Consider the following 22,549-nt stretch of genomic DNA (forward strand, 5'->3'; position numbering starts at 1 on the left):
GATTGAAGGACGTCCATTTAGAACAGGGATGCAGAGAAATTGCTGCAGTCAGAGGGTGGTAAATCTGTGGAATTTGTTGCCACAAGTGGCTGTGGAAGCCAAGTCACTGGGTGTATTTAAGGCAGAGATAGATAGGTTATTGATTAGCCAGGGAATCAAGGGGTATGGGGAGAAGGCAGAGAGTGGGGATGACTGGAGAAGAATTGGATCAGCCCATGACCTGAATGGCAGAGCAGACTCGATGGGCCAAATAGCCTACTTCTGCTCCTATATCTTATGGTCTTAAAAGAGACAGGATGTTTGTAAGTAGCCCATTTTACACTTCTGGACATTGACGAATGTCATTCCTTTCATCCTCTTGGCATGTTTGAAGATAATTTTCCCTGTAATTTAGCCAACATTATTGCTTCCATGAAAAAGGATCATTTAGGCAGTTATTTGCATTCTATGAATGAATTATGTATTTCAATATTTCAGTTCCAGCAAAGATATTCAATTAGCAGGACATATTTTTGTCTACATTGCAAAGTACATATTACATTTTAACACAACATTTTGTTCCATTTGTGAAGATAACAAAAAGATTAATGACTCACTTTTAGAACCTTCAGTTCCTATCCTTTTTTACTTGTACCTTTTTATGCATTCAAAGGATGTGGGTGGTGCAGGCAAAATAAGCACTTGTTGCCTATTTCTATTTGTGCCTGAATTTAGTATCTTGCTTGACCACTTCAGAGAGCAGTCAGTAATACTTATTTGTCTAGTCATATATAGGCCATCCTGGTAAGGATAGCAGATTTCCTTCCCGAAAAGATTCCTAATGGTTCCCTAAATTAATGAAGCAGATGTACTTTCACAATATCTCTCGGGTTTGCCTGTAACTGATGATGCTTCCGAATTGAGAATGGTATCATAGGGCAACTCACCCTGCTGTTGCACACCCCCTGGTGGACAGGAATCAACTGCCACTGAGGAAAACATCGGAAGTACTACAGTATCATTAGACTTTCAATGTGAATGAACTTATTTTGTAGAACCAAAAGCCAGAGAGAAACATAATGAACAATCAAATTCTTTCCACTGTATAAAAAACTTTGCAATTACATACTTGATTTCAAATTTTTCAATGAGGATTTTATAGGTCAATAGTATTTCACTGCATTTCTTTTGATACACATACACAAAGCAGTACTTGTTTTTTTATTTGTTTTAGTTGTTGTGTTATGCCTGTAAGAAATTTGTGCCAGAAGTGGTAATTAGGAACGTCATGGATCCTGAATGATCCACAGAAGGGTACTATTAACTTATGGTGCTGAAAAATGAGCACTGACAAATAATATTTCATTGCAGTTTACCAAAATTATGTTCAGTCAAAACTTATTATAACATATATTAACATGCTGAATAACTGAATGTCAATTCGACACTTCATTTCCTATAATGGGTTTTATTTCAATTTTCTTTCGTAAGTTGGAAAATGTTGAATAATATTGAAATACCATGACAGAAGAAGTAAGTTGAATACTTTCTTCATATTGTCCTATGCACTATGTTTGTATAGTTTCTTCCTGCGTAAATAACCTGCAAATGAAAAACAGGACTAAATGTGACAACAAGAGAATTAATTTTAACTTAATTCAAAATAAAAGAATGGTACAACAGATTTGTTCCTATCATACTTGCAGGTTATACAATCTTTCTCAGTAATTGAATAAGAATTGAGATCATACTCCCTGTCATTGATTATCCTTTCAGCTGAACAGCAGCTGTGTCTCTTTCTGTCTCCAATGTTGAGCTCATACATCATCATCCTCTGACACCACCCCACCTGCTGGCAATCGTTTGATAATGCAATTTCCTATCCGTCAATGATTGAATAAACAACTTGCAGTATACGTAATGTTAGAATACGTTATAGCTTCACAATCCATAAATCACCTCTTAAGTGAAAGCATTCACTTTACTTTCCAAGTTGCAGAGTCTTTACAAACCCAAGAGGAGACAAAGGCCAAAGGTCTGCTTTTGGCAATGTTTAGCACACGGGAATGTTGGCCAGGTATCAACATTTATTTTTCTTCTTTGAATGACAGGGTATTTTTTCATTTACCTGAACGGGCAGATGGGGCCATGGTTTAATGGTATATTTCTAATAATGCAGCATCTCCCAACAATCAACTGTAATGTTATGTGGATACGATCTGTTCTGGACTTGAATCATAAACTTCTTGTTTTAAGGCTTCGAGAGAATGACAACAATCTGAGTACATAAATTAAGAAATGGAAATACATTATATAACCTCCCTTGATGAATATTTACTTGGCTGTTCCCTTTTGAATTCTAGCAAACAAACAGATATATGGTAATCAGTACAGGGTATGGGGACTTACTGATTTACTTGCTGGATGAATGATCTGGAGAAATGAGCTCAAACTGCACCATAGCATTTAGGGAATGGAAATTCAATTAAGTAAATAAATCTATAATATAGTAAGAATTGTGAAGATTTACTGTTGTGAAAACCCACCTGGTTTAATAATGTCCTTCAAAAGAGAAGAAACCTGTGTACAAATCTGATCTCACCTAAATGGGCATGTAGGCTAATATACTGTTGTTGACACATAATTGGATAAGACCCAGAACCCATTTAACATAGAATAGTACAGCACAGTACAGGCTCTTCGGCCCACAATGTTGTGCCGACCCTCAAACCCTGCCTCCCATATAAGCCCCCACCTTAAATTCCTCCATATACCTGTCTAGTAGTCTCTTAAACTTCACTAGTGTATCTGCCTCCACCACTGACTCAGGCATTATTTAATTCCACTATAGTAAAAATAAACAATAAAAGAAGTTACATAAAAAGAGTCCTTGGCTGGAACTAGGTGGATTCCTCAAGGACTGGAGAGGCTCATCAACTGGGCAAGGTTGGGATACCAGCACAGCATCCTACTGGGATGGCCATTGCGAGTATATGAAGTTCCAATTTCCACTGTCGAGAACCTAGAGAGAAAGATCAGCAGCTTTCTCCAGAGGCGGCTGGGACTCTCAGCAGCATTGCCCTCTACGGAAAGAGCACCAAGCTGCAGGTGCCCTTGAAATCCTTGGAGGAAGAGTTCAAGGTGACAAGAGTTAGAGAGGTGATGCAGTATAGGGAGTCCAGCCACCCAAAGGTAGCCCAGGCACAGGCCATTGTGAAGGCTGGGAGGAAGTGAAGAGTGGAAGAGGCTGTGCAGCAGGCTGAATCTCAGCTATGCCACAATGTCCTGGTGGGAGCAGTGGTCCAAGCAAGAGTTGGCCTGGAAAGCTTCCCAGTCCCCAGGTATGACACAGCTAAGGGGAGGGAGAAGCACAAGCTCATCCAGGAGGAAGTGAGAGCAGCCTTGGATGAAGAGAGATCTACAAAAGCAGCGGGCATGAAGCAGCAAGTAGCTTAGACCAAGTGGGAGCAGGCCCTGGAAAGGAGAGTGACAAGGACTGATGGCTGGCAAGCTCAAGTTCCACACCAAATCAAGTTCCTTGTCCAGGTGGTGTATGACATCTTGCCCAGTCCATCCAACCAGCATAGCTGGGGGAAGGTTGATGCCTCAGGCAGTCTGTTGTGTTCCAGGAGAGGAACCTTGGAGCACATCCTGAGCTGCCGCCCGAAAGCTCTTGGAAAAGGCTGATACCACTGGAGACATGACCAGGTATTGAAGACCCTTGCAGAAGCAATCTTCTTAAGAATCAGTACCAGAAAATTCAAGAAACTTTTGAAGTGTTTTACAAAACTCTATATTCCAAAGTTCCAGGGGGAAGCATAAACCAAACTGACACCTTCCTGAATTCTCTAGAGTTACCCACTTTAAGCGAAGAACAAAATAGAACGATGACTGCCAACATAACTGAAGTTGAACTAAAAGCTGCAATTAGTAGGCTTAAATTAAGCAAGTCACCAGGATCAGATGGGTATATGGCAGAGTGGTACAATGAATTTAAAAATGAGTTAATTCCTGTCTTACTCCCCACACTGAACTGGGCTCTAAAAAAAGCACAAATGCCACCCAGCTGGAAGGAAGCGATAATCTCAGCTATACCAAAAGAAGGCAAGGATAAAACGGACTGTTGGTCATTTAGACCAATATCCATTCTTAATGTAGATTATAGATGATTTACCTCCATCATGGCCAAATGATTAGAAGAGTTCTACCCATACTGATACATAAGGATCAGACAGATTTTCTACAACAACGCCAAACACAAGACAATATACGAAGGACACTTCACATTTTGGATCATATACAAAAAAATAAAATTGAAGCAATAGTGAGAAGCGTGGACCCTGAAAAGGCACTTAATTTGGTTAATTGGAATTTTCTTTGCAGAGTTTTACATAGATTTGGTTTCCATGACACAATTATTAAAACTATACAGGCACTATATGACAACCCTATTGCTAGGATTAAAATCAATGGATATATATCAAATAGTTTTCCCCTAGAAAGGAGCACGAGACAGGGTTGTGCATGGTCACCGCTACTCTTCGCATTATATCTGGAACCATTAGCTCAATACATCAGACAAAATGAAGATATCAGGGGAATTACTATTAAAGGGACAGAGCATAAATTGGCCTGTTACACGGATGCCATTTTGATCTATCTAGGGCAACCAACATACTCTTTACCTAAATTGATGCAATCCTTTGAACAATATGGTCAAGTATCAGGATACAAGATCAACATAGATAAAACCCAATTACTTTCATATAACTATAGCCCACCAAGAGAAATTGAAAGTAGATATCCCTAGGCATGGCAAACAGAGTCCGTCAAATATTTGGGCATCATTATGCCAAAAGATTTGGCAAAATTATCAGAATGCAATTATCAGCCTATATATATAAAAAAAAGGAAGATATAACAAGATGGAACCTAATTCCTTTTTTTTTAGTCTATTGAATCTATTAAAATGAATATACTGCCCACACTATTATAGCTCTTTCAGACCCTACCAATAGAGATTAAACAAAATCAATTCAATGAATGGAACAAAATGTTATCACTAGACAATAGACAATAGGTGCAGGGGTAGGCTATTCGGCCCTTCGAGCCAGCGCCGCCATTCACTGTGATCACAGCTGATCATTCACAATCAGTACCCTGTTCCTGCCTTCTCCCCATATATCTTGACTCCACTATCACTAAGAGCTCTATCTAACTCTTTCTTGAAATAATCCAGAGAATTGGCCTCCACTGCCTTCTGAGGCAGAGCATTCCACAGAACCACAACCCTATGTGTGAAAAAGTTTTTCCTCAACTCAGTTCTAAATGGTCTACCCCTTATTCTTAAACTGTGGCCTCTGGTTCTGGAATCCCCCAACATCGGGAGCATGTTTCCTGCCTCTAGCGTGTCCAATCCCTTAATAATCTTCTATGTTTCAATCAGATCCCCTCTCATCCTTCTAAATTCCAGTGTATACAAGCCCAGTCGCTCCAATCTTTCAACATATAACATTCCCGCCATCCCTGGAATTAACCCAGTGAACCTATGCTGCACTCCCTCCATAGCAAGAATGTCCTTCCTCAAATTTGGAGACCAAAACTGCACACAATACTCCAGGTGGGGTCTCACCAGGGCCCTGTACAACTGCAGAAGGACCTCTTTGCTCCTATACTCAACTCCCCTTGTTATGAAGGCCAACATGCCATTAGCTTTCTTCACTGCCTGCTGTACCTGTATGCTTACTTTCAGTGACTGATGAACAAGGACACCCAGATCTCGTTGTATTTCCCCTTTTCCTAACTTGCACCATTCAGGATATATATGGCAAGGTAAAAGGCCTAGCGTTTGTATCAAAACTTTGCAATTAGCCAAGGGAAAGGGGGGATGGGGCCTACCTTCTCTTAGAGATTATTATTTTGCAGCACAGTTGAGAGCTGTGATATGTTGGTGCAACTCATCATATGACGCTCAATGGAAAAACATTGAGGAGGAGATACTTTCCATCCCCATACAGGCAATTTTGACTGATAACAACCTACGAAGGTACATAAATACTATTGATAACCCATGGGTGAAATGGACTCTTAAAATATGGAAAACTATTATAAAAGAATATAAAATAGAGGGAGATATTGCAATTCTTAAATGGTGTGCGTATGACTTGGATTTTACGCTGAATAAACTGGATGCTAGATTTAAGGACTGGACAGCTAAAGGAATAACAGTTCTTTGCAATATAATGAAAGAAGGAACACTGTTCAGTTTTGAAATGCTTAAAGAGAAACTCTTATTAGAAAAACAAGACTTTAATCGGTATTTACAGATGCGACAGTATGTTAATAGGACGGTTAAAAATGTAACCAAGGCAAGTACGTGTTTGATAGAGCTATTTAGAAAAGCATAAAATTCAGATAACGGTAGTAGAATCATTTCAAGTGTGTATAAGGGTTTGTCAAATCTTAAAACACATTTGACTTCATACATTAAAACAAAATGGGAGAAGGAAGGAGGGATAATTATCTCTGAGGAAGAATGGACAATGATATGGAGGTATCAATGGAAGTGTACCAGTTCACAGAAATGGAAGGAGTTTGGATGGAAAAACTTGATAAGATATTTTATTACACCCTCTCAGAAATCCCATTATGATAGTAACCTCCATGTTTGCTGGAGAAATTGTGGAAATCAAAATGCAAACCATTATCATATTTTCTGGGAATGCCCCGTTATCAAAGACTATTAGAGTGGGATACACAATGCCCTACAAGACATCTTTAAGTGTGAAATACCCTTAGAGAGTAAGACCATATATTTTGGGTATATACCTCAAGAATGGTTGAAAAGACATAAACATTTAATGAACATACTGCTGGTGGCTGATAAAAAGACTCTTACCAGGAAATGGTTATAAGAGGAGAGCCCAGCTTTAAATGTATGGATGGAAATTACAATGGACATTTACAAAACGGAGAAGATAACAGCATCTGTTAATCATAAGTTGGAACAATTTGATTCATACTGGGAAAAATGGTTTAACTACATAACACCTAATAGCCCTGATTTTATTCTCACAAATCAATGAGTATATTGTAAAAAAAAATCACTCGCCACTTGTACATAGTTTTCTCCTTTTCCTTGTTCTTTCTTTTCTCTCTTTTCTATAAGTGTATACCTCAAATAAATACTATGTGGAGATTTGTAGCAAATATGTCTATATGATATGTATGTACAATACCTGAAATACATCTTATGGAAATGTTTGTTTAATGATGAACTTCAATAAAAAATAATTTACAAAAGGAAAAAATCAGTAACAGCAAACAAGCTCAACAGTACAGTTGAACAATCACCTTTTGAGAGCAGGAGAGCAATCAGAAGCAAGAGTAAAGCCACCCACAGGGATTCTGGCACCTGTTCACGACTGGTAGCTCATGACTGACTTGGAGAAACAACTAAAGTTCCCACAGCACATCGTCAAGACCACCGTGAGACTAGATATCCTCCTGGTCTCAGAAGCAGCAAAATACATTATCTGGCTAGAGCTGACAGTGCTGTAGGAGAAGAGTCTGGAGGAGGCCCATGAGAGGAAGCTTGCCAGATATGAGGAGCTGGTCAAATACCCATCAGCAATATCAACAAGATGGCTCTGAATGAAGAGAACAAATCCATGAGGATTGACAGTATATGCTACCTGAACACAAGCCGTGGCTTGATGAACCATGGCTGAGGCGCCTGGATGAGAGTGTTTGATGTTGAAAGACCTGGAACACCCATTGACCCCAGATTACATCACTGATGATGTGTTCAGATCATTGTGAGATGTATTCTTCATCATTGCTTTATTTTTGTGACATCTTATACAAATATTTTCTTCGCACTGTAGTTTATTTTCTGATCCCATGTAATTTATTCAGATAATAATATAGTTAAATAGTAAATGTTCTGTTTTTATACAGGTATTTTCCACATAAAGAATAGCAGGAACCTATTTTCCCTGCATGTTTAATCCAGAAATTGAGGTTAAGCATGCAAAAGTTATAGCAGCTGCAACAATGAAGAAGTCAGACATACAGACAACTAAAAACCTATATGTCAGAAAAATCGCAGATGTGCCACTGTGTATGAACAAATGAATGACTCTCTTTTCTGTCTGACTGAAAGTGAGCAGCTTTCCTTCCTGTGTACATATACTGCTATATTAACTATACTTGAGCAAATAGGTCGCAGGTGCAGAGAGTGCCTCAGTTACCCCTGGAGTCCCTGATAGTACAGCAATAGGAGATTTTTGTGCAAATTAAAAATAATCTGATGCCCTTTTCGCTTGAAAATATTAACTTTTAACAAACTAAAAGTAGCTGACACAGTCCATTTGTGATAACAATTAATTTCCTTGTGTTGACTTGCCATTGTTAGCTTTGGATGCTGTAATACACAAAGCAGAGAGTTTTAAAGAAATTGCTCAATGTAAGTTCACTATTTCTGGCAGGAAATGTTCAATTACCTCATAACAATAACTTAAGCTTATAGAAACATACAAAATGCTGGAAGAACTCAGCAGGTAGGAAAGCATCTATGGTAAGAAATAAAGTCAATCAGGACTCACTAATGAAAAATCTCATCTCGAAATGTTGAGATATTATTCCTTTCCATTGATGTTGTACAGCCTTTAAGGTCCTCCAGCTTTTTGTTTGTGTTACTTTGGATTTCCAGAATCTCTTGTGTTTATAACATGTTTATGGTGTGCATTGACGTAACAAATGTCCCAAAGTGCATCACGGAAGGAAAGAAGGTCAAGATAAAGAGAATGGACCTTAAAACAAGGGTATTGGTGGAGAGAAAGTTTGTGAGGTTGAGATAATAATTGAATGTATTATTTTCTTTATTATCCTTCGCTGCCAAATAGAAATGCAATTTGCCAGGTATGGGGAGTACTTAGGTCTGAGTTAACCAATAGATGATTGCTTACAGTGAGCTTTCCTATAATATTTAGTTTCATTGTAATCTCTGTTGACTGCAACTCGAAGCTTGAGTAGAGTGACCCCTGAGCACCATGGATGGATTCCACATGTTGTTTCAGTTCCATGGTGTTTCACTGCACAAAGAGGTAAGACAAAATAAGGCAAGCAGCTGCCATAGCTGCCTATGTTTCAAGTCCCTGGTTTGGAAATTGCTTTAGATTGCTTTAATTTGCAGACTGCTTTAGAGAACATCTTCTATAAAAAGAGTGTAACTAATGCAATTTGATCAGCTGAGGAGTGATTACAGAATCCCAAAATTTACAACTGCCAGTAGCAGTATGTAATATAAAGGAGACTCCTACTCACCTCATCAACCCTCAATTCCAAACAACACGCACAAAATGCTGGAAGAACTCGGCAAGCCAGGCAGCATCTATGAATAAGAGTGAACAGTTGATGTTTTGGTCGAGACCCTTCATCAAGACAGGAAAAAAAAAGTGAGAAGTTAGAGCAAGAAGATAGAGGGAGGGGAGGACAAGTACAAGGTGGTAGGTGATAGGTGAAACCAGGGGAGGGGGAGGGAGAGGTGAAAAGCTGGAAAGTTGATAGGTGAAAGAGATAAAGGACAGGAGAAGGGAGAATATGCAGTCAATTGAATGCCAGTACCAGATGTCCTCAGAGGGTCCAAATCAAGAAGCTAGTAAACTGATCTGGAAGCCATGTGGCACAGACATGTTCCCAGGAAGGATACATGGCCATGGTAGCAGGTTTGGTTGCGCACATGGTCAACCCCTCAATTCCAGCAATTTTGCGGTGACCTACTATTGCTAAACCAAATTAATGACCCTGAGTTAAGAAGGTAAAACACTTTTGTGCTTAGCCAACCCAAGCCAACAGTTGTAGTTGTTAATAAACACACTGATTTATCTGCTTTATCTCTGGCCTACAAAGCAGTTATAAACCTATATATTTAATGCAAGACTGTAACATATTCACACATTTCTCTTAATCTCCACCACCGTCACAAGATAATAATTCAGAAATAGTAGTACATAAGTTTTATGGTAGAAAATAATTTGAGCTATTCTTTGAGTAACTTGATTTTCACCTAATTGCAAAGATCATTGACAATCCACTGTCTTTTCTCATAAATTGCCATCATAACATTGTGTTGTGTGTTTAGCGATCATACTCATACTCTATCAAAATATTGTGAACTCAAGTCTCACACCAAAATTTTAAGCACAGTTGTTTAGTTTCATTTTCCATCTTCTTAGGCAGTTGCTCGGGATTGAGGATGATTTACTTTCACTCTGGTTTTGGGGTTTGTGCAGAAGCTAATGAGGCGAATGAGGGAGCCACAAACTTTCACAGATAGGGCAGTAGTGATCGTTTACATGGAGGGTAGGAGACTGTTATGAAAGCCATTGATACAATTGAGGTTTGTAATTCCATCCTGAATGTTCTTTCTCTTCTTTGAGTGGTCATGGGCCAGAGATTCCCTGGAATCAGTGGAGATGTTGCACTTTGTTAATTACACTTTGAACACATCCTTGAACTTCTTCCCCTTTATTTTCCACCTGATAATCTCTTCCCATCATAGAGTTCAGTACAGGATGTCTGTTTTTAAAGCCAGGCATTTGGAATATGAATAACACGGCCTGCCCACTGAAACTAAAGATGTTTAACTAGGGAATTAATACTAGGCATGTTGGCCTGGAGAAGGAGGTTATTGGCTAAGACAGCACCGGCTCTCCAGAAGAAGTAATGCACTTTAAAAAGCTCTATCCTTTGGGTGGGATGCTAAACCAAGCTGCCGTCTGACCCTTGAGATGCACATAAAATATAAAACATGAAACATAAACATCACACAAAACATTCAAAGCATAAAAGTGGAGTGAACTTCTGACCAACCGATATATTCCTCAGTCAATATCAATAATACAGTGCCTATAAAAAGTATTCATCCCTCCCCCCACCCCGTAAGTTTTCATGTTTTACACATTGAATCACAGTAGATTTAATCTGGCTTTTTTGACACTGATCAACAGAAAAGATTCCTTTGTGTCAAAGTGAAAACAAATTTTTACTAATTAGTCTAAATTTATTACAATTATTAAACACAAAATAATTGATTGTTTAATTACTCACTCCCTTCAAGTCAGTATTTAGTAGATGCACTTTTGGCAGCAATTACAACCTTGAATCTGTGTGGCGAGGTCTCTACCTGCTTTGCAGATCTGGACACTGCAATTTTTCCCCATTCTTCTTTACAAAACTGTTCAGTGTGCATGGGGATCATGAGTGAACAGCCCTTTTCAAATCCAGCCACAAATTCCCAATTGTATTGAGGTCTGGACTCTCACTTGGCCACTCCAGGAAATTAATTTTGTTGTTTTTAAGCCATTCCTGTGTAGCTTTGACTTTATGTTTGGGATCATTGTCTTTGTGGAAAACAAATCTTCTCCCAAGTCATAGTTCTCTTGCAGACTGCATCAGGTTTTCCTCCAGGATTTCCCTGTATCTTGCTGCATTCATTTTACCTTCCATCTTCACAAACCTTCCAAGGCCTGCTGCAGTGAAGCATCCTCACAGCATGATGCAGCCACCACCATGTTTCATAATAGGGGATGGTGTGTTTTTGATGATGTACAGTGTTGGCGCGTGGCCAAGTGGCTAAGGCGTTGATCTGAAGGTTGTTGGTTCGAGCCTTGGCTGAGGCAGCGTGTTGTGTCCTTGAGCAAGGCACTTAACCACACATTGCTCTGCGACGACACCGGTGCCAAGCTGTATGGGTCCTAGTGCCCTTCCCTTGGACAACATCGGTGGCATGGAGAGGGGAGACTTGCAGCATGGGCAACTGCTGGTCTTCCATGGTAACCTTCTAAGGCGCAAATCCATGGTCTCACGAGACTAACGGATGCCTATAAAAACAGTGCTTGGCAAACACCAAACATAGCATTTAGTCGAATGGCCAAAAAGCTCAATTTTGGTTTCATCAGACTATAGAACCATCTAGCTGACTTCAGAGTCTCCTACATGCCTTCTGACAAAGATTTCTAGCCAAGATTTCATGGGAGCTTTTTTTCCTACAGTGGCTTTCTCTTTGCCACTTTCCCATAAAGCTGCAATTGGTAAAGCAACTGGGCAACAGTTGTTGTATGTGCAGTTTCTTCCATCTCAGCCACTGAAATTTCTAACTCCGCCGGAGTTGTCATAGGTCTCTTGGTAGCTTCCCTCACTAGTCCCCTTCTTGCACGGTCACTCGGTTTTTGAGGACGGCCTGCTCTAGGCAGATTTACAGCTGTGCCATATTCTTTCCATTTCTTGATGATTGACTTCACCGTACTCCAAAGGATATTCAATGACTTGGAAATTTTCTTGTATCCATCTCCTGACTTGTGCTTTTCAATAACCTTTTCACAGAGTTGCCTGGAGTGTTCTTTTATCTTCTTGGTGTAGTTTATGCAGGATACTGACTCACCAGCAGTTGGACCTTCCAGATACAGGTGTATTTTTACTACAATCAATTGAAACACCTTGACTGCACATAGGTCTCCAAAAACATATCTCCATTTAACTAAATATCTGACTTCTAAAACTAATTGGCTGCACCAGTGTGTCATATTAAAAGGGAGAGGTGAATACCTATGCACAAAATAATCTGCAGATGCTGTGATCAAAGCAACACTTTCAGTACACTGGATGAACTCAGCAGGTCGGGCAGCATCAGTTAGAAATGATGAGTCGACATTTCAGACCGGAACCCTTCATCAGGACTGAAGAATGTTTGTAGCTTCAGTTGAAAGACCAGTAATTTGAAAGACAAAGGGGTGGGGAGGGGAAGCATTGACGTCATAGCCCTTGAAAACAATGGGTGGTAGAAGAAGGAGGCGGAACCATGAGGGAGCTGGGGGAGGGGGTAGAGTGAAATAGGGATAGAGGAAGGGAGGGGAAGGGAATTACCGGAAGTTGGAGAATTCTATGTTCATACCAAGGGGCTGGAAACTACCTAGACGGTATATGAAGTGTTGCTCCTCCAACCTGAGTTTAGCCTCATCATGGCAGTAGAGGAGGCCATGTATGGACATATCTGAATGGGAATGGGAGCAGAGTTGAAGTGGGTGGCTACCGGGAGATATGTCTATTGTGGCGGACGGAGTGGAGGTGCTCGACGAAGCGGTCCCCCAATCTGCGTCGGGTTTCACCGATGTAGAGGAGGCAGCACCGGATGCAATGGATGACCCCAACAGACTCACAAGTGAAGTGTTGTCTCACCTGGAAGGACTGTTTGGGGCCCTGAATGGTTGCAAGAGAAGAAGCGTAGGGACAGGTGTAGCACTTACGCTTACAGGGATAAGTGCCAGGTGGGAGATCAGTGGGGATGGACGTGCGGATAAGGGAGTTGTGGAGGGACCAATCCCTACGGAAAGCAGAGAGGGGTGGAGAGGGAAAGATGTGCTTAGTGGTGGGGTTCTGTTGAAGGTGGCAGAAGTTGCGGAGGATAATGTGCTGGATCCGGAGGCCAGTGGGGTGGTAGGTAAGGACAAGGGGAACTCTGTCCCTGTTGTGGTTGCGGGAGGATGGGGTGAGGGCCAAAGTGCGGGAAATGGAGGAGATGCGGGTGAGGGCATCATTGATGACGGAGAAGGGAAACCATGATCCTTAAAGAAAGAGGACATTTGAGATGTCCTGCAACGGAAAGCCTCATCCTCAGAGCAGATGCGGCGGAGACGGAGGAACTGGGAATAGGGAATGGTACTTTTACATGTGGCGGGGTGGGAAGAGGTATAGTCGAGGTAGTTATGAGAGTCAGTGGGCTTGTAGAAGATCTCAGTGGACAGTCTATCTCCAGAGATGGAGACCGAGACATCGGGAAAGGGGAGAGAAGTGTCCGAGATAGAGGAAGTGAATTTGAGGGCTGGGTGGAAGTTTGAAGTAAAGTCGATGAAATTCACGAGCTCAGCATGGGTGCAGGAAGCAGCACCAATGTAGTCGTCAATGTACCGAAGGAAAAGTTGGGGAGCAGTACCAGAATAGGAGGGCACGGAACTTACTGAGGTGTGGACGGAGGGGGACAAAAATGAGGCCCTTGCTAAGGACAGAATGTTCTGCCTCAGAGAGAATACCTATGCAACCAATTATTTAGTGTTCTATATTTGTAATTAATATTGATCACTTTGTAGAGTTCTGTTGTCACTTTGACACAAAAAAGTATTTTTCTGTTGACCAGTGTCAGAAAAGCCAAATTAAATCTACTGTGATTCAATGTTGTAAAACAATAAAACATGAAAACATCCAAGGGGAGGGGGTGAATACTTCTTACAGGCACTGTAGGTAGTTGGCTCTTGTTACTTGGGAGACCAACTGACAGTTACATCTCTTAAAACAGTGAAGGCTTTTAAAGATAAACTTAATTGCAATTATTTAGCTTTAACCGACTTGGAAATACCCGAAAGTAATGGAACACACTTTCTTTGTTTGCTCATTTCAACAATGACCATATTTTTAAGAACAAAAGGTATTGAAGTGTACTTTGGTAGCAGTTACATAGAATGAAATAGAATGTACAGAACAATACAGGACAGGATATTGGACCCAGTCTGGCCAAATAAGTGATTCAGCTTCTGATTAATTATTTTATCACATGTACATCAAAACATACAGTGAACTGAGTTGTTTGCATTAACAACCAACAAAGCCTAAGATTGTACTGGGTGCAGACTGCATGGTGTCACCAAATATATTGATGCCAATATAGCATGACCACAATGCTCGGCAGAATCAGATTTATCATCACCTACATGTGACGTGAAATTTGTTAATTTATCAGCAGCGGCTCAATGCAATATATAATCTAGCAGGAAAAAATAATAAATAAAATAATAATAATAAATAAACAAGTATTACAATTACAGTATACATATATTGAATGGATTTTTTTTACTGTGCAAAAATAGAAATACCATATATTAAAAAAGAGTGAGGTAGTGTCCAAAGATTCAATGTCCATTTTGGAATCAGATGGCAGATGGGAGGAAGCTGTTCCTGAATCGCTGAGTGTGTGCCCCCAGGCTTCTGTATCTCCTCCCTGACGATCACAGTGAGAAAAGGGCATGCCCTGGGTGCTGGAGGTCCTTAATAATGGACACTGCCTTTCTGAGACACCATTCCCTGAAGATGTCCTGGGTACTTTGTAGGCTAGTACCCAAGATGGAACTGACTAGATTTACAACCTTGTGCAGCTTTTTTCGGTCCTGTGCAATAGCCCCTCTATACCAGACAGTGATGCAGCCTGTCAGAATGCTCCCACAGTACAACTATATAAGTTTTTGAGTGTATTTGTTGACATGCCAAATCAAAACACTATACAACTAGCAAAAAAATCAACAGTAAAACAAGCGTTGTCCCCCTTCCCACCCACCCATTGACACACACACACACACACACACACACACACACACACACACACACAGAGTTCTCCAACCCCAAGACAGTTCACCTCCAGCCTCCAGTGGTCTTGCAGATTCACCAACATTCAGCTTCAACTTTCTCAGTGGGCTCAGAGACTCAGCACTCCGGTCATCAGGCCTCAAATTCCAGACTTCTGAGTGACCTTCAGGCTTTGGTCTTCAGAATCTAATGATAATGCATGAGGACTTTAGTTGAAGATCATGAACTCCAGGCTTCAAATTGCAGTATTACCAAAGATGGAAACCCAAACACCAGGCCTTGAACTCCAGTCTTGTCAATTTGCACAACTTGGGGGGGGGGGGTCACCAGCCCTCGTACCCCTTGTCCACATAGAACTCCAATCATGGAACCTGCCAATAGCTCACTGACTGGGGTGGGAGCAGTACCAGCCCTCATCCTCATTGGTCTACTGACCCAACAAACGAATATGGATCCTATTTTCATGATGCTGACTCCAGTGTGACCTCTAACTCCTCCACATCCCTGCCCCTAATCTGTCCCTGACTCCCCTCTCTGTCCTCAAAACTCTCCCTACAAACCTAAAAAACAATTAAGTCACAACCTCGAGGGAGTGGGCTGCTTTCAAACCCCCTTCAATCTTTCCATATCTAAATCTACCAACCTTAACCTTTACTCTCGCTCTCATATGCTTATCTCAGGTAGAGGAACAGTCTTGCAAATAAAAATCTACTTGAATTATTATCCTTCTTAATATATGTTGGAGATTAATTTATTTTATTTTCATTTAGCGATACAGCGTGGAATCAGCCTTTCAAGCTGCGCCACCAGCAACCTTGATTTAACCTTGCCTAGTCATGGGATAATTTATAATGACCAATTAACCTACTATCCAGTACAGCTTTGGACTGTGGGAGGAAACTGGAGCATCCGGAGAAAACCCACTCATTCCACAGGGAGGAAGTACAAACTCCTTACAAAGGATGCTGGTATAGAACTCCGAACTCCGACGACCCGAGCTGGAATAGCATTATGCTGACCACTACGCTATCTGAGGAAGGATTGATTACACCCAAAACATTAACACTTCACTGTTCCACATGATAGTTAACCTGTTCTCCATTTCTAATATGTCCTTTTATATATTTGCCTTATAAAGATTTTAAGACTTTTGAGATTTAAAGATCATAATGCAGAATTAATGTGTGCTGCACATAAAAAGAAAAAACATGTGACCTAAAACAAGATATATGTAATTTTTTAATCAACACTTAAATCACTCCCCTAATAACAAAAGACTTTTTCAAGTCATAAACAGATACAGACATGAAACGAATAATGAAAAAATAGACTTGACAAAGTGCAAGAGGTTCAATCAGCTTAACAGGGGGATATTGAATTACAAATGAAGAAAAATGCCAAGTATAAAGTGAATTGTATATGTCAAAAAAATAGAGTTTGTGTTAAAAGCAATGTAATACCATCTGGATTCAAGTAACACACTAACTTTGCATTATCCTGAAACATTAAATGTTTTTATCAAAATGACAAACGAAAACAATTCATCTAGATTTCCAGGGAGATTGAACAACTAGACAAAGCACCCAAAATAACAATCACATCTGCCACATGTTACTCATTGGGAGTAGTATTCACTTACTCAATTATTGTAATCGATTAAAACTAAAACAATTCCACTTTTTAAATACTTGCAATTTGCCTTATACTCTGAGATAATATATTTTGCTCATATCTCCTCAATGTTTACATAGTCAAATTAATCCAGAAGCCTTTAAAATAGTTGACTGGGTCCTTTACTAACCACCATTATCTCACATTAGCCTTACCGTGGCTTTAAAAACTCAGAGAGAATATTTTCCTCTATCTTCTTCCAAGGAGTCTGAATGCAAATGGTTTGTCACATTTTTAATTTGCCATATGCTTTAGAAACGAGGCCTGTTTACCCCTTCATTTTTGCTATATTTGGCTAACAGACTCAGACTTTATAGCTAGTAATAATTTGTAGCTGAGGAACAGGACTAAATTTGCATTCCTTGTATTAGTGTTAATAACACATGCTCTAGTTATGCTGCTTATCACCTGCCCAGAATAAAATAATGAATGGCCAATACTATGATATTTCATAACAAAAAACAGATATGAAGTCAAGAGTAGTGAAATGAGATTGGAAGAACCAAAAAAACACATTTCTTATTTCACCCTGCTTAGTGTTTATATTTCTCTGAAGAAAAATAATGAAAGCATTCACTAAACATGTTAAGATCCTTAATGAACCTTTATACAACTACAGACTCAAATTTAAAAAAGTTAAGTTTTACTTCAGGTTAGATTTCACTTGTGTACATTGAGAACTGCATACATGTGCTCCTTCATGGATATGTTGCCATCGCTCAGGAAGGAAAAGGGAGGAAAGGTTGATATAACATCGCAGGAAACACCATCCCAAACAGTGAATGTGCAACAATCCAATCAAATCTGGGGATGGCAAAGGTGGTGAATGAAGTACCTCTTGTGTGACCAGTGCGAACTATTGGTTGTGAAAGCTTGTCTGCCGTACTGGTGATAGTCACCAGTATCTTGAACTTAACACTATCAAGTGGATTCCAGATCACTAAATGGACAACAAACATTGGCAATTTAACACTGGATAATAATACTTCCATGTTCTCACCCACTTCTCAAACAGATTTCACTGAGTAAACTTTACAGTCTTCTGAAGTGAATTGTGGCCAAGGATTTCTTCTGAATACTTCACTCTGCCACTATAACTTCACTGGAAATATGGCAAAAATCCTGCTAACACATATGGCAATATTACATCAATGAAGCAGGAACAGCTCCAAGGAAATTCCAATCTGTAATACATTCTGCAGTGCCAATTGTAGATATAGTAGGCTGGAAAACATCTAAATTCTGCACTGCTTTCCACCCACAGAAAAATCGCGAGTGCAACTGAGCTAACAGGATTCACGCTTCACTGGGATACTACCAACATGATAGGTCTGTTGTGTACAGCTGGCAGGTTTAATGAATCCTTCTCTATTTCATTGCTTCTGATTTTGAAATGATCCCAAAAAGCACTGAAGTAGATGTAGATAACTAACAAAGCTGACTAACAACTTCAATGAAAGTTGGCACAATTTCCAAATACTAACTGCTCAAGAATGGGCGCTGATTTTAAGCTTCTGATATCTCAAAACAAATAGTTGCATGGGCTTTGAAATTTAAGCTGTGATTAATATGAAAGCATAAGTACATAAAAGCCTAAAAGGGAAAATCCGAGTGTGAAGAGTCCAACATTATATTTCCCACACAAGCATATTTCTTTACATTAAAATCTTGCATCTGGGGTCATTTGCTCACTTTTTTGTTTGATAGATTTTTATGGCAAACAAATCAAACTATTATTGAGTGTAGTTTTGGAGAAGTAGTCTCTTTTCAAGTCCACATTCCAAACCAGTTCATGAGATACAGTAAACATTAACTTCTGAACTTCACAGAAACACAATACTCCTGCAGTTCAAGTTGGCATTTTTCTTCCCTCTCTCCAAACCTCTCATCTACTGGTAGTTCTTTCTACCCCATATTCAAGTTATATACCCATTCATCTTTGTTCAACTGGCACATTCTTCTACAGACCATCCCATTTGACAAGGCACTGTTCAAAATGAAATAGTCACAAACCTTTGGCAACTAACGCTAGCTGTTATTGCAGGTGCTTTTTTCATATACAGGTAAAGCTCACATCTACCTTCACTCCTCATCTTCCCATTAAAGAAGTATCTTCAGCACCAGTCTCCTACCCTCACTCATTCTTCCCCTCTCTGCCTCCAATTTCTGAATGGACATTGAACCCATGAACAGTACCTCACTGTCTTTTTTAATTTCCTATTTTTTGCATTACTGATTTAATTTAACCATTTTATATATATTTCATGTAATTCACAGTTTTCTTTTTCTCTCTATTATCATGTCTTGCATTGTACTGGTACTGTAAAGTTAATAAATTTCACAATACATACCGGTGAAATAAAGCCCAATACTGATTCATTGACCACCATCCATTTCTGCCAGTCATTTTCCCACAATTACTGACACCTATCTGTTCAAGCCACCACACCACCTCTCTCCTCCCTACCCCACTACTCATTTCTAAAATAAACCCACCCTTGCAGACCCCCTACCAGGGTGTCCTACTCAACTCCTCCTCTGTTCCTGTGAGCTGTTGGGCATGGGAGGGGGTGTGGTTTAAAGAGTTGCCCATTGTTGGCTGACAAAAATGGCAGAGCAGGAGAGGAAAAAACAAGATGCTTTTGAAGATAACTTTGGGAAACGATCAGTAGCTCAAGTAATATATTAATTGACTTGCATAACACACGTTTCATTTTATATAAAGACAGCATGATATTCCTGCACACACCTCCCCAACCCAGCACTCTGTCCAAAATGTTCAAAGAAGCTATGGCCTTAAAATCTATTACATACACAAGGCTTATTTTTGTAAAGTATGTAAATAATCCTTATTAAATAAAACAATTACTTAAAAATCCAAAAATCTTTCCAATGAGAGCAACACCAAGATACCTAAAAAAAAAGCAGTTCTATATTGCAGCTGCTGAAAAAACATACGTGTAGACATCAAAAATAGGAGCAATAGGTAGAGTTAAGTCATTCCACAACCCCAATAAATCAGATCAAGTCTCCCACACCAAGTCTTAAAGGGCAGTGGACAATTAAACATCTAGCAGAAAGAGAAATCAGCGATGGCAAAGCCAAACATGATTGCTGAACACATGGCCGAACTCTCCAATGCGTCAGAGAAAGCAATCCAAGTAAGTCTAGCCTCTCCTTATAATTAATAGCTAATGTAGCTAGTGAAATGACCACAAATGAGACATTTCACTGTATGCTTTGATGTACATGTGACTAATAAACCTAATCTAAATACAAACATATTCTCTGATCCAATCAACATCCTGGGAAACTGCCTTTGTACCATCTCCTAAGACTCAATATCCTTATTTGGCAACCAGAACCGCATGTAACTCCAAATGTGGTATAACCGAAGTTTTATACCCAGGCAACACACATCAAAGTTGCTGGTGAACGCAGCAGGCCAAGCAGCATCTATAGGAAGAGGCGCAGTCGACGTTTCAGGCCGAGACCCTTCGTCAGGACTAACTGAAGGAAGAGTGAGTAAGGGATTTGAAAGCTGGAGGGGGAGGGGGAGATGCAAAATGATAGGAGAAGACAGGAGGGGGAAGGATGGAGCCAAGAGCTGGCCAGGTGATAGGCAAAAGGGGATACGAGAGGATCATGGGACAGGAGGTCCGGGAAGAAAGACAAGGGGGGGGTGACCCAGAGGATGGGCAAGAGGTATATTCAGAGGGACAGAGGGAGAAAAAGGAGAGTGAGAGAAAGAATGTGTGCATAAAAATGAGTAACAGATGGGGTACGAGGGGGAGGTGGGGCCTTAGCAGAAGTTAGAGAAGTTTATACCCAGGTTTTGTTCTCTGTCTGTTTACACATATTGACAACCATTAGGAAGCCTTAATCATACTTTCAGTTGACACCAATCATACATTTTTCTCCAATCTCCATCCAACTATAATCCATCGTTTTGCTCTCAGCACCTTCTCTACAACTTAAAACACTTTTTCTAAAAGTTTCTGGTTGCCTATAATGGTAACTATTTCCCTCTCTCCACAGATGTTGTTCATTTTTTGTAGTTATATTTAATTCCAACAATTGTAATTGTTTAATTTTCGAACATAACATGTAGGCTTTGTATTGTCTGATTAATTCACCATCAAAGAGAAAGGAGTTGACAAGAAACCTCGGACAACGGGTAGAAAATTCTCTGTCAAGTTGAAGGACATTTTTCTTGCCCGGTCAGCCCAAAACAAAGCACTACAGGTGACTGTGAGCTTGAGATCTGGTGAAAGCTTTGTGCTCGGTGTACTTCCTTACAGAAAGTCTCTGCAGCCTGAAGAGTTCCACCGGTCGGGGGCAGCGACGCATCACCGGCGGTGCTTAGGGACAACAGCGGCCGATGGCGCCGCGCTGCCAGGGAAACGCCGAGCGTGTCACGTGACGCGCGCGGGTAATCGGAGCGGCTCGCTCGTCGTGCGCACGCGCGAGTGGTGTACGGCGGCCTGAGTGGGCTGTCGCGTTTTCTCGGGATTGAATTTTTTCCCCGGTGGATGTGTTTCCATCTCGACGCCCCTCTCTGCCCCTCCCCCACTGAATCCGGGTTTTTTTGTGATTGCGAGCGGTCAGCAGCGAGATCGTTTCCACAGGACGCCAGGTCCAGGTCAGTGAGGCTGTAAAGCACTGTTTTTTTTTTCGCGATCCGGTTAAGGGAAATACTCGGGCTCGGGAATTGTGAAGCGGTCTCTGGGATTAGTCTGCTGGGAGAGAAAGGAGAAGCGGTGGACGCTGCGGCCTAGTTCGCAGGCTCTTGATTTCCTTTCCCATTAGCAGGCCTTGCTTGCATTCCCATGCACAAGTGTAGGGACGGAAAAGAGCCGGTGCTACCGCCTGCACTGTTGTAGACCTGAGAAAGGACGCGCCAACGCCAGGCCTCCGTATCAGGGGCGGACACACAACAGGCGGAGAAGCAACCCTGGGCCCGCATCGCCACCAGCTCGACGCTTACATTGGTCCCGTGAAACAATGACGTTAAATCGAGGGAATGTTTCAAATTCGGCAAATCATACAAAATCTCGGGGGTTGGGAGGTAGACAACGATTTCCCAATGGGGATGGTGAAATGTGATGAATGATATTCCGGAGTGGATGGGAGATGAAAGCAGGACGAATATGTCCCGGGCAAGGGTGGGGGAGTGGAATGGAAAGAGTGTTGCATTAGATCTTCATTTAGGAATTGAAGGCAAGTCACTCTTGGGGAGAGAAAGTGACAGAATGGATGTGATGGTTGGTGAATGATACATATCTGTATGTATATTGAGGTTGGAAAAGTAAGGTCCTCATGGTGATCGGCAGATGGAAATATACTGCTCAGTGTGGATGATTGATGGAGAGGAATATAAGAAGTTATCTTCTATCTTCTGCATATAGGCTAACGAGGTAGACAGATCAAAAACTATTGTTTGGTTGCATATACACAGATTGTGTTGAAAATTATTGATGTAAAC

General features: G+C 40.6%; 1 protein-coding gene and 1 long non-coding RNA gene across 2 annotated transcripts in view; one reads left to right on the forward strand and one right to left on the reverse strand.

Moving 5' to 3' along the window:
- Positions 1 to 353: 353 nt before the first annotated feature.
- LOC134347524 (uncharacterized) lies at positions 354 to 21,481 on the reverse strand. The gene is made up of 4 exons (XR_010018178.1): positions 21,364 to 21,481; positions 15,443 to 15,579; positions 9,307 to 9,373; positions 354 to 1,581 (listed from the first exon to the last, which is right to left on the reverse strand). It is a non-coding gene; the product is annotated as an uncharacterized LOC134347524 (long non-coding RNA).
- Positions 21,482 to 21,548: 67 nt separating this feature from the next.
- The window catches only part of vangl1 (VANGL planar cell polarity protein 1), a 60,616-nt gene continuing 59,615 nt past the window's right edge, over positions 21,549 to 22,549 (forward strand). Inside the window, exon 1 of the mRNA XM_063050741.1 lies at positions 21,549 to 21,706. The gene's annotated coding sequence lies outside the window, so the exon portion shown is untranslated. The remainder of the gene's footprint in view (positions 21,707 to 22,549) is intronic.

This window comes from Mobula hypostoma, chromosome 6, assembly GCF_963921235.1.
Source record: "Mobula hypostoma chromosome 6, sMobHyp1.1, whole genome shotgun sequence".
Taxonomy (NCBI): Eukaryota; Metazoa; Chordata; class Chondrichthyes; order Myliobatiformes; family Myliobatidae; genus Mobula; species Mobula hypostoma.